We start from the raw sequence: 10604 nt of genomic DNA, 5'->3' as shown, positions 1-10604 counted from the left end.
TCCTCTCAAGCTCTGTCAGGTTGGATGGGAAGTGTTGCTGCACAGCTATTTTCAGGTCTCTCCAGAGATGTTCGATCGGGTTCAAGTCCGGGCTCTGGCTGGGCCTCTCAAGGACATTCAGTGACCTATCCCGAAGCCACTCCTGAGTTGTCTTGGCTGTGTGCTTAGGGTCATTGTCCTGTTGGAAGGTGAACCTTCGCCCCAGTCTGAGGTAATGAGCACTCTGGAGCAGGTATTCATCAAGTATCTCTCTGTACATTGCTCCGTTCATCTTTGCCTCGATCCTGACTAGTCTCCCAGTCCCTGCCGCTGAAAAACATCCCCACAGCGTGATGCTGCCATCACCATGATTCACCGTAGGGATGGTGCCAGGTTTCCTCCAGACGTGACGCTTGGCATTCAGGCCAAACAATTCAATCTTGGTTTCATCAGACCAGAGAATCTTGTTTCTCATGGTCTGAGAGTCTTTAGGTGCCTTTTATCTAACTCCAAGTGGGCTGTCATGTGCCTTTTACTGAGGAGTGGCTTCCGTGTGGCAACTCTACCATAAAGGCCTGATTGGTGGTGTGCTGCAGAGATGGTTGTCCTTCTGGAAGATTCTCCCATCTCCACAGAGGAACTCTGGAGCTCTGTCAGAGTGACCATAAGGTTATTGGTCACCTCTCTGACCAAGGCCCTTCTCCCCCGATTGCTCAGTTTGGCCGGGTGGCCAGCTCTAGGAAGAGTCTTGGTGGTTCCAAACATCTTCCATTTAAGAATGATGAAGGCCACTGTGTTCTTGGGGACCTTCAATCCTGCAGAAATGTTTTGGTACCCTTCCCCAGATCTGTGCCTCAACACAATCCTGTCTCGGAGCTCTACAGACAGTTCCTTTGACCTCATGGCTTGGTTTCTGCTCTGATATGCACTGTCAACTGTGGGACCTTATATAGACAGGTGTGTGCCTTTCCAAATCATGTCCAATCAATTGAATTTACCASAGGTGGATTCCAAACAAGTTGTAGAAACATCTCAAGGATGATCAATTGAAACAGGATGCACATGAGCTCAWTTTCGAGTCTCATAGCAAAGGGTCTATATACTTGTGTAAGTAAGGTATTKCTGTTTTTATTTTTAATAAATGTGCACACACAACAAAAAAACATTTTTGATTTGTCGTTATGGGGTATTGTGTGTAGATTGCGGAGGAAAAAATATTATTTAATCCATTTTAGAATAAGGGGTCTAAAAACTTCCCGAAGGCACTGAACATGAACAAAGTCACACTCATAAGATATGAGGATCCCGCCACTGGCTGTAAGGATATCCCTCCATGCCGTGACAGTCTCCTTATATGATGTGACACAAACACAACTCAATTAGTTTTGTAAGAAAGTACCCTAACATGGCAGAGCACCCTAGTATGGTCGACACACAACTCACCTCTCCCAAATATAGCGAGGAAAAGGAACCAACATGTTCCCTTCTCTTCCGTCAGCTGGAGAAACGTCATCCATAGTGAACTGAAACTAACTTCTAGCAAACTTATGTTGTTCTCCAGTTTTAGAGCATTTCAGTTGTAGTTTTATTTCAGTTGAAGACACTGTATTATATGTCTAATGGTGATTTGTGTTATTGTTCACTAGACTCAAAATTACATTACCATCTCAATGTTTATACCTTGTTATTCTGTTATTATTACCTATATGAAATATAAACACCAGCAGGTGACAGAAGAAAAAGGGAGCAAGAGAGAGACAGAGAGAGAGACAGGGGACAGAGAGGCATAGACAGAGGACATAGCACAGAGAGAGACAGGGGACAGAGAGGCATAGACAGAGGACAAAGCACAGAGAGAGACAGAGACAGAGGACAAAGACAGAGGACATAGCACAGAGAGAGACAGAGACAGAGAACAGAGACAGAGGACAGACACAGAGAACAGAGACAAATGACAGAGAACAGAGACAGTGAGGTGAGGCATAGGGATGGGGAAGAGGGAGGACAATCCTATTTAAACAGATATTAATGAGTAACATATGTTCTAGAATAGACCATTGACCCTGGTTCAGAGAAGAGCTCTGGTTTCTCATGATACGTCTGTTTTGATCATTTTCACTTCTGAAACAAACCGCTCGTCCTTGCCAAGTTGTGTCTGACACTAGATCAATACAAACACATGACATGACTTTGTCACAAAGGCTATTAAACTGACTGTTGGTGACAATACTGTAGATTTCTATTTTACATCCAGATACATCTATTTTATCATTGAGTGAGGAGTTAAGCATATAATTACTCCATCTAGTATTGTAACGGTATTTAACTGTGAATGGCCTCCTTTTAACAAGCTCCCCCTCAACGTCAGTAAGACCAAGGAGCTGATCGTGGACTACAGGAAACGGGACGTTCACGCCCCCCATCCACATCAACGAGGCTGTTGTGGAGCAGGTCGAGAGCTTTGAGTTACTTGGAGTCCACTAAGGACTCGATCCACACACACCCACACAGTTGTGAAGAGGGCACTACAGCGCCTCTTCCCCTTCAGGAGGCTGAACATATTTGGCATGTGCCCCTCAGGTCCTCAAAAAGTTATACAGCTGCACCATTGAAAGCATCTTAACTGGCTGCATAACCACTTGGTATGGCAACTGCACCGCCCTCGACCACAAAACGCTATGGAGGGTAGTGTGGACAGTCCAGTACATCACCGTGATCCAGGACCTCTATATCAGGCGGTGTCAGAGGAAGGCCCAAAAATGGCAAAAGACTTCAGCCACCCAAACCATAGGCTGTTCTCCCTGCTACCATCCAGCAAGCAATAATGGAACATCGGGTCTCGGACCAACAGGTTCTAACAACACACTCACTACACTGACACTTTCACACAAACCCACACACACATATACTACATCTGCACACACACTCTACATAACACACACACATATTGACGCCACACACAAAAACACAGACACACACACACATACTTTCACATGCTGCTCTGTTCCTTTTTTACTCGTATTATTGTCCATACTGTATCTACCTAAAATACCTCGTACCCCTGCACATTGATATGGTACTGGTACTCCCTCTATATAGCTTCATTCTTGTGTATTTTTATTCCTTGTGTTATTACTATACCTTTTCTTATTTTTTAAAACAGCATTGTTGGGAAAGGGCTCGTAAGCAAGCATTTCACGGTTATGTCTACACCTGTTGTATTCGGCGCATGTGACAAATACAATTTGATTTGTTTTGCATATGCTATTCTAAAATAACTAGAAAACTGGTGCAGCCTAATGAACTCATATTGTACATTGGCTCAAAGTAATAGTCCCTGACACATGAACCTGTGTATTACATGGGTCAGTTTCAAAGTCATTTCAATTGAGACTCTTAGATTCCTTTTTAGTACAAGAGCCCTAGGAGAACTACTACACTGTACCCACATCCAAACACTGGCTACTGTGTGTTCCCTAAATACTGGGGAAGATCATGAGATATCGCAGTGACTCCTGGCAGAAAGATTACAAAGCTTTAATCTTATTCTGATGAGGGGAACAAGTTCTCAAGCTCTCCCTCTGGCTCTATGCCAGTTTTTGTAACTGTATTACAAGTCCAGAGGATGTGTGCTGCTCACACACACACAGAATACGGAAGTCAGGATACACCTCCCTATCTTGCTAAGCCTACAGGGAAAGGATTATTACATAAAAAGTGGTAATGGACATCCACAYGGTCAAAATCACTGTAGAGTAATTCCATAAGGACTCAGTGCTATTTGAGCATCTACAGATGTAGGATCTTAATTTGAGCCAGTTTGCTACAGCGGGAAAATAATCATGCAGCAACAGGAAATGTGAATTATTATGTGGATTATAATTAATGTACATTTTTTTAGGGGTTGATGCATTTTTTGTTAGGGCAAATCCAGTCAAACATTTTAAAGTGGAAATTACAAACTTTTAATGCCTTTTTAAACCTTGAATACACTACAAGTTTGCATTTCCAGCTGTGCAGGAAAATTCTCACCAATAAAAGAGTGATCAAACTACATCTGCAGTAAGAAACATCCAGCGGATTTTGCTCATAACTCCTCTACCGGGCCAGCCGGGTACAACCAGTCATTCAGGGTCTTCTGGAGACCACCATAGACATACAACTTCTGGAGAACCAGCAACTTCAAGAGGACAATGAATTGTTGCACTAAACATGTGATTTATGGCATCCACTAGCTGATCTAATGGCTGACGCTTGAATGCATTGTAGAATTAAGGGCCAAACAATACTAGCAACTACAGCTATGCTAATTGAACCTGGCTATAGGTTGTAAATGGACAATGGTTCAGATTGTCTTCTGCGGACTTGCACGAGAAAGGGCAATACAGTTGGGGTCAGTGACCACTCATGGCTCACTCTCTCTCTCTCTCTGTCGTCTGTACAGGAAGCAGTCAGTCAGTAACATGATTAGTGTAGAGCACCATGTGGCACATGATCTGGCCTTGTTAAATTGCAGCTTTAATTATAAAACCAAGTGGCGTACGCATTTTATTCTCTAGCTCAAATGAGTAAACTGCATTTTGTCCTTAACGCCAGAATGGTGCAAGTCACCTCCCAGATGCAGTTCACTTGCACACACAATCTCTGTATACCTCTCTCATCCAAAGTATTCAGGTCATGTACCCCCACCATTATGAAAATAAATGTATAGAGGCGAAATCAACTTTAGCTTGCTATACCAACATTGTGGTCACCAATGTCCCCAAATCCTCCTACACACATCATCCGTAAGATGCATACTACCAGCATAGCCTTATTTTAAAGCCCACTTTGGGATTGGTTTGTTTTATGTGCAAAAGATCTTAGTTGGTTACATAATAACTTTACATGAGGGAGGTCAATGTGTCTTTCTGCATGGGCACATTCCCCTATGGCAGTGGTATTCAAACTTTTTCAGCGGGGACCCCATGTTTTCCACCAGAATTTCTAGGGACCCCATTTTTTTCACAAAAAATTCGAGACCACACCCCACCCCAAATCTACTGACACAACTTTAAAATCGTTACATTTCTATTTTTACATCAACAAATAACCTTCAATTCATTACATTTTCAAAATGAAAAGAAAACAATTTAGTTAGAAAATATGTATTTTTTCAAATGAGCTTTCTCAACCCCACTGCAGACGGTGACTTTGAATACCACTGCCCAGGACAATGTATTCAGATCTCTAGGGTAGGGCAACGGATAACTCACAATCTACACCTTCTGTGACCTTTTGGGGAATTAGGCCTACATAAAATGATGGCGTAGTAAGTTTGTCCTTGGAGAGTACAGTAGCCTATGTGTTCAATGAAAGTTATTTCACAACTTTAATTAGTTAATTATTTCAGATACAGATTTCAAAAGGTAAGCATGTTATTCTCCAGCTCAAATGAGTAAACTGCATTTTGTCCATAAAGCCAGGATGGCTCAAGTCACCTCCCAGATGCAGTTCACTTACATTCACACGCACGCAATGTAATGTAATGTATACGCTGGGAGTCGGGGGAAAAAGTGCAGGTGGTGACTTTAATAATAAACGGAACAACAACAAACACGAGTAGCATATAGACATGAAACATAAGCAATACTGTCTGGTGAAAAAACCAAAGGGAGCGACAGATATAGGGAAGGTAATCATAGAAGTGATGGGGTCCAGGTGAGTCTCATGAGGCGCAGGTGTGCGTAACGATGGTGGCAGGTGTGTGTAATAATAAGTAAACTGGTGACAATGAGCGCCAGAGAGGAGGTGCAGGAGTAGACGTAACATGCAAGTGGATGTACACACACAATCTCTGTATAACTCTCTCATCCAAAGTATTCAGGTCATTTAGGGTTTCCCAAACGGTGCACGTTTTGGTTTTTGCCCTAGCACTACACCGTTGATTCAAATAATCATCAAGCTTCGATTATTTGAATCAGCTGTGTAGGTTTAGGGCAAACACCAAAACGTGCACCCCTTGAGGCTCCGATGACTGAGTTTGGTAATTGCTGGGCTAAATCAATTATAAGTAGCATGTTATACCAACGTTGTGGTTACCAATGTTCCAAATCCTCCTACACACATCATCTATAAGATGCATACTACCAGCATAGCCTCATTTTCAAAGCCCACTTTGTGTTTGGTTTGTTTTATGTGTAAAATATCCTAGCTGGTTACATAACAGCTTTCCATGAGGGAGGTCAACATTATTGTGTGTGTGTGTGTGTGTGTGTGTGTGTGTGCTCTTATACACATCTAGATGTGTATAAGAGACAGGTGTGTGTGTGTGTGCGATATAGGATGCCACGGGTGTGCTTTTTCTCACTGGCCACTAAAACAAGGACCTTTTCAAGGCGGCCATATTGTTTTGGTTGGTAGTAGTCCAGCTGAAATATTGACATAGAACCACACAGTCAGACTTACTTTCCAACCATTCAGTTCAAGAATGAGGTCAAAATGATATTGCATTGCAAAACAGTGACATGCATAACATTTCACTTTAGTGATCTTTGTCCTTTCTCAATAAGTTCTAACTTTCACTAACCTCTAAATCATAGACTTCACAAGCCTTCTATGTCAAGCATTATAAATAAGAACTCCCCTGCATTTCAACTTCAATGTTCATGTCAGTTACGCACTTACAAAGAATAGGAGTTGCAGCAGTTCAGAGAACATGGACGTGTATAAACAGACAAGTTATGCCTTCTCTAAGACAATCAAAGAGACAAAACGACAGTACAGGGACAAAGTGAAGTCGCAATTCAATGGCTCAGATATGAGACATACACTACCGTTCAAAAGTTTGGGGCCACTTAGAAATGTCATGGTTTTCCATGAAAACATACATAAAATAAGTTGCTAAATGAATAGGAAATATAGTTAAGATGTTGACATGGTTGAAAATAATGATTTTTAATTGAAATAATAATTGTGTCCTTCAAACTTTGCTTTCGTCAAAGAATCCTCAATTTGCAGCAATTACAGCCTTGCAGACCTTTGGCATTCCAGTTGTAAATTTGTTGAAGTAATCTGAAGAGATTTCACCCCATTCTTCCTGAAGCACCTCCCACAAGTTGGATTGTCTTGATGGGCACTTCCTACATTCCATACGGTCAAGCTGCTCCCACAACAGCTCAACAGGGTTGAGATCCGGTGACTGTGCTGGCCACTCCATTATAGACAGAATACCAGCTGACTGCTTCATCCCTAAATAGTTCTTGCATAACTTGGAGCTGTGCTTTGGGTCATTGTCCTGTTGTAGGAGGAAATTGTCTCCAATTAAGCACCGTCCACAGAGTATGACATGGCGTTGCAAAATGGAGTGATAGCCTTCCTTCAAGATCCCTTTACCCTGTGCAAATCTCCCACTTTACCACCACCAAAGCACCCCCAGACCACCACATTGCCTCCAACATGCTTGACAGATAGCGTCAAGCACTCCTCCAGCATCTTTTCATTTTTTTCTGAGTCTCACGAATGTTGTTCTTTGTGATCCGAACACCTCAAACTTAGATTAGTCTGTCCATGACACTTTTTTCCAATCTTCCTCTGTCCAGTGTCTGTGTTCTTTTGCCCATCTTAATCTTTTCTTTTTATTGGCCAGTCTGAGATATGGCTTTTTCTTTGCAACTCTACCTAGAAGGCCAGCATCCCGGAGTCGCCTCTTCACTGTTGACGTTGAGACTGGTGTTTTGCGGGTACTATTTAATGAAGCTGCCAGTTGAGGACTTGTGAGTCGTCTGTTTCTCAAACTAGACACTAATGTACTTGTCATCTTGCTCAGTTGTGCGCCGGGGCCTCCCACTCCTCTTTCTATTCTGGTTAGAGACAGTTTGCGCTGTTCTGTGAAGGGAGTAGTACACAGTGTTGTACGAGATCTTCAGTTTCTTGGCAATTTCTCACATGGAATAGCCTTAATTTCTCAGAACAAGAATAGACTGACGAGTTTCAGAAGAAAGGTCTTTGTTTCTGGCCCTTTTGAGCCTGTAATCGAACCCACAAATACTAATGCTCCAGATACTCAACTAGTCGAAAGAAGACCAGTTTTATTGCTTCTTTAATCAGAACAGTTTTCAACTGTGCTAACATAATTGCAAAGGGGTTTTCTAATGATCAATTAGCTTTTTAAAATGATAAACTTGAATTAGCTATCACAACATGCCATTGGAACACAAGCGTGACGGTTGCTGATAATGGGCCTCTGTACACCTATGTAGATATTCCATAACAAATCTGCCGTTTCCAGCTACAAGAGTCATTTACAACATTAACAATGTCTACAGTTGTAACGGCAGATTTCCAGAGGAGGTGTAGCAGGGATCGGACCATGACGCAGCGTAGTTATTGTTCATCATGTTTAATAATGACAAAACCGTGAACACTACAAAATACAAAATAACAAATGTGGCAAAACCGAAACAGTCCTATCTGGTGCATAGAACACAAAGACAGAAGACAACCACCCACAAACCCCAACACAAAACAGGCTACCTCAATATGGTTCCCAATCAGAGACAACGCAAAACACCCGTCTCTGATTGAGAACCATATCAGGCCAAACAAGAAACCCACATAGAAACAGACAACATAGAATGCCCACTCAGCTCACGTCCTGACCAACACTAATACAACGAAAACACAAAAGAACAATGGTCAGAACGTGACAACAGTGTATTTCTGATCAATTTGATGTTATTTTAATGGACCAAAAATGTGCTTTTCTTTCAAAAACTAGGACATTTCTAAGTGACCCCAAACTTTTGAACGGTAGTGCATATACTTTGGATACCATTATAAGACACATCATTGCACAATGTATGAATCACTAAATTGTCTGTCACTCCCAAACAGAAGACAACTGCATTGGTACCAATTCATTTGTAAATGTATCAACTGAAATGTCCCTGTATATAGTGTATTAAGGAATACTTAACTTTACAAGACTCACACTACTCCTTTCAACAGCAGCAGAAATGACAAATTCCAAGGGTACGTCATGAAGTTGGAGTAAGATCTTTAAGATACAGGCACAACTGACTGGAATAATTTACCTATAGAAATCAGACCATTACAATCACACAGTGATGTTGAGATAAAACTGTTTTAACTAATAGAAACATCCCCATGTGAAGATATTTGTAAATATGTATGTATTGTATGTCTCGTCGGTGCATGGACTCTACAAGATGTCAAAAGCGTTCCACAGGGATGCTGCCCCATGTTTACTCCAATGCTTCCCACAATTATGTCAAGTTGGCTGGATGTCCTTTGGGTGGGGGACCAGTCTTGATACACACGGGAAACTGTTGAGCGTGAAAACCCCAAGTGTTGCAGTTCTTGACACAAACCGGTGCGCCTGGCACCTACTACCATAATCCATTCAAAGGCACTTACATGTTCTGTCTTGCCCATTCACCCTCTGAATGTCACACATACACAATCCATGTCTCAATTATCTCAATGCTTAAAAATCCTTATTTAACCCGTCTCCTCCCCTTCATCTACACTGATTGAAGTGGATTTAACAGGTGACATCAATAAGGGATCATAGCTTTCACCTGGATTTACCTGGTCAGTCTATGTCATGGAAAGAGAAGGTTTTATTAACGTTTTGTACACTCAGTGTATATTATAGGTACTTAGTTTTAGTAGTTGTATTAGTAGTTGTAGCAGTAATTGTACTATTTGTAGGCCTATTAGTAGTTATATAAAACTTTTTATGCTACTAATGTTCATTTATTTTAATATTACATTGTTATTATTATTATTCAACAGCAGTTGCCATATTATTATTGTTACTAAGTATTGCAGGTTAAAAAAACAAACATTCGGACACTTGAAAACGAGGTATATCTCAAGAGATTTCATAAAAATTACAAATAAATAAATAAACTGTAAATAACTACTGCTGTACACACCTTTCCTATTTACAGCCTACTGTCTATAAACACCATCGTATACATATATTTTGTTATATTCCAGACTCTGAGATTGCTTGTTCAGATATTTCTTAATTGACATTTTGGGTATTTGTGTATATTGTTTTGTATTGTTAGGTACGCTGCACTGTTAGAGCTAAAAACATAAGCGTTTCGCTGCACCTGCGATAACATCTGCAAAATACACTACATGACCAATGGTATGTGGACACCTGCTCATTGAACATCTCATTATAAAAATCATGAGTATTAATATTGAGTTGGTCCCCCTTTGCTGCTTTAACAGCGTTCACTTTTCTGGGAAGACTTTCCACTTGGGAAATTGCTGCGGGGACTTGTGTGCGGCTGCTCGGCTATGGAAACCCATGAAGCTCCTGACTTAACAGTTTTTGTGATGACTTTGCTTCTAGAGGCAGTTTGAAACTCGGTAGTGAGTGTTACAACCGAGGACAGACGATTTGCTACACGTTTCAGCACTCGACGGCCCAGTTCTGTGAGCTTGTGTGGCCTACTACTTCTCGGCTGAGCCGTTGCTTCTCCTAGACGTTGTCGCTCCAAGATGTTCCCACAGCACTTTTGGGAAGCTCTTGCAGGGCCTAAAACTGACCTGTGGAGCGGTGCCAAGTTGAAAGTCCCTGAGCTCTTCAGAAATGCCATTCTACT

The sequence above is a fragment of the Salvelinus sp. IW2-2015 genome, unplaced genomic scaffold, assembly GCF_002910315.2.
Source record: "Salvelinus sp. IW2-2015 unplaced genomic scaffold, ASM291031v2 Un_scaffold1617, whole genome shotgun sequence".
NCBI lineage: Eukaryota > Metazoa > Chordata > Actinopteri > Salmoniformes > Salmonidae > Salvelinus > Salvelinus sp. IW2-2015.
Note: the sequence above shows the minus strand (reverse complement) of the source record.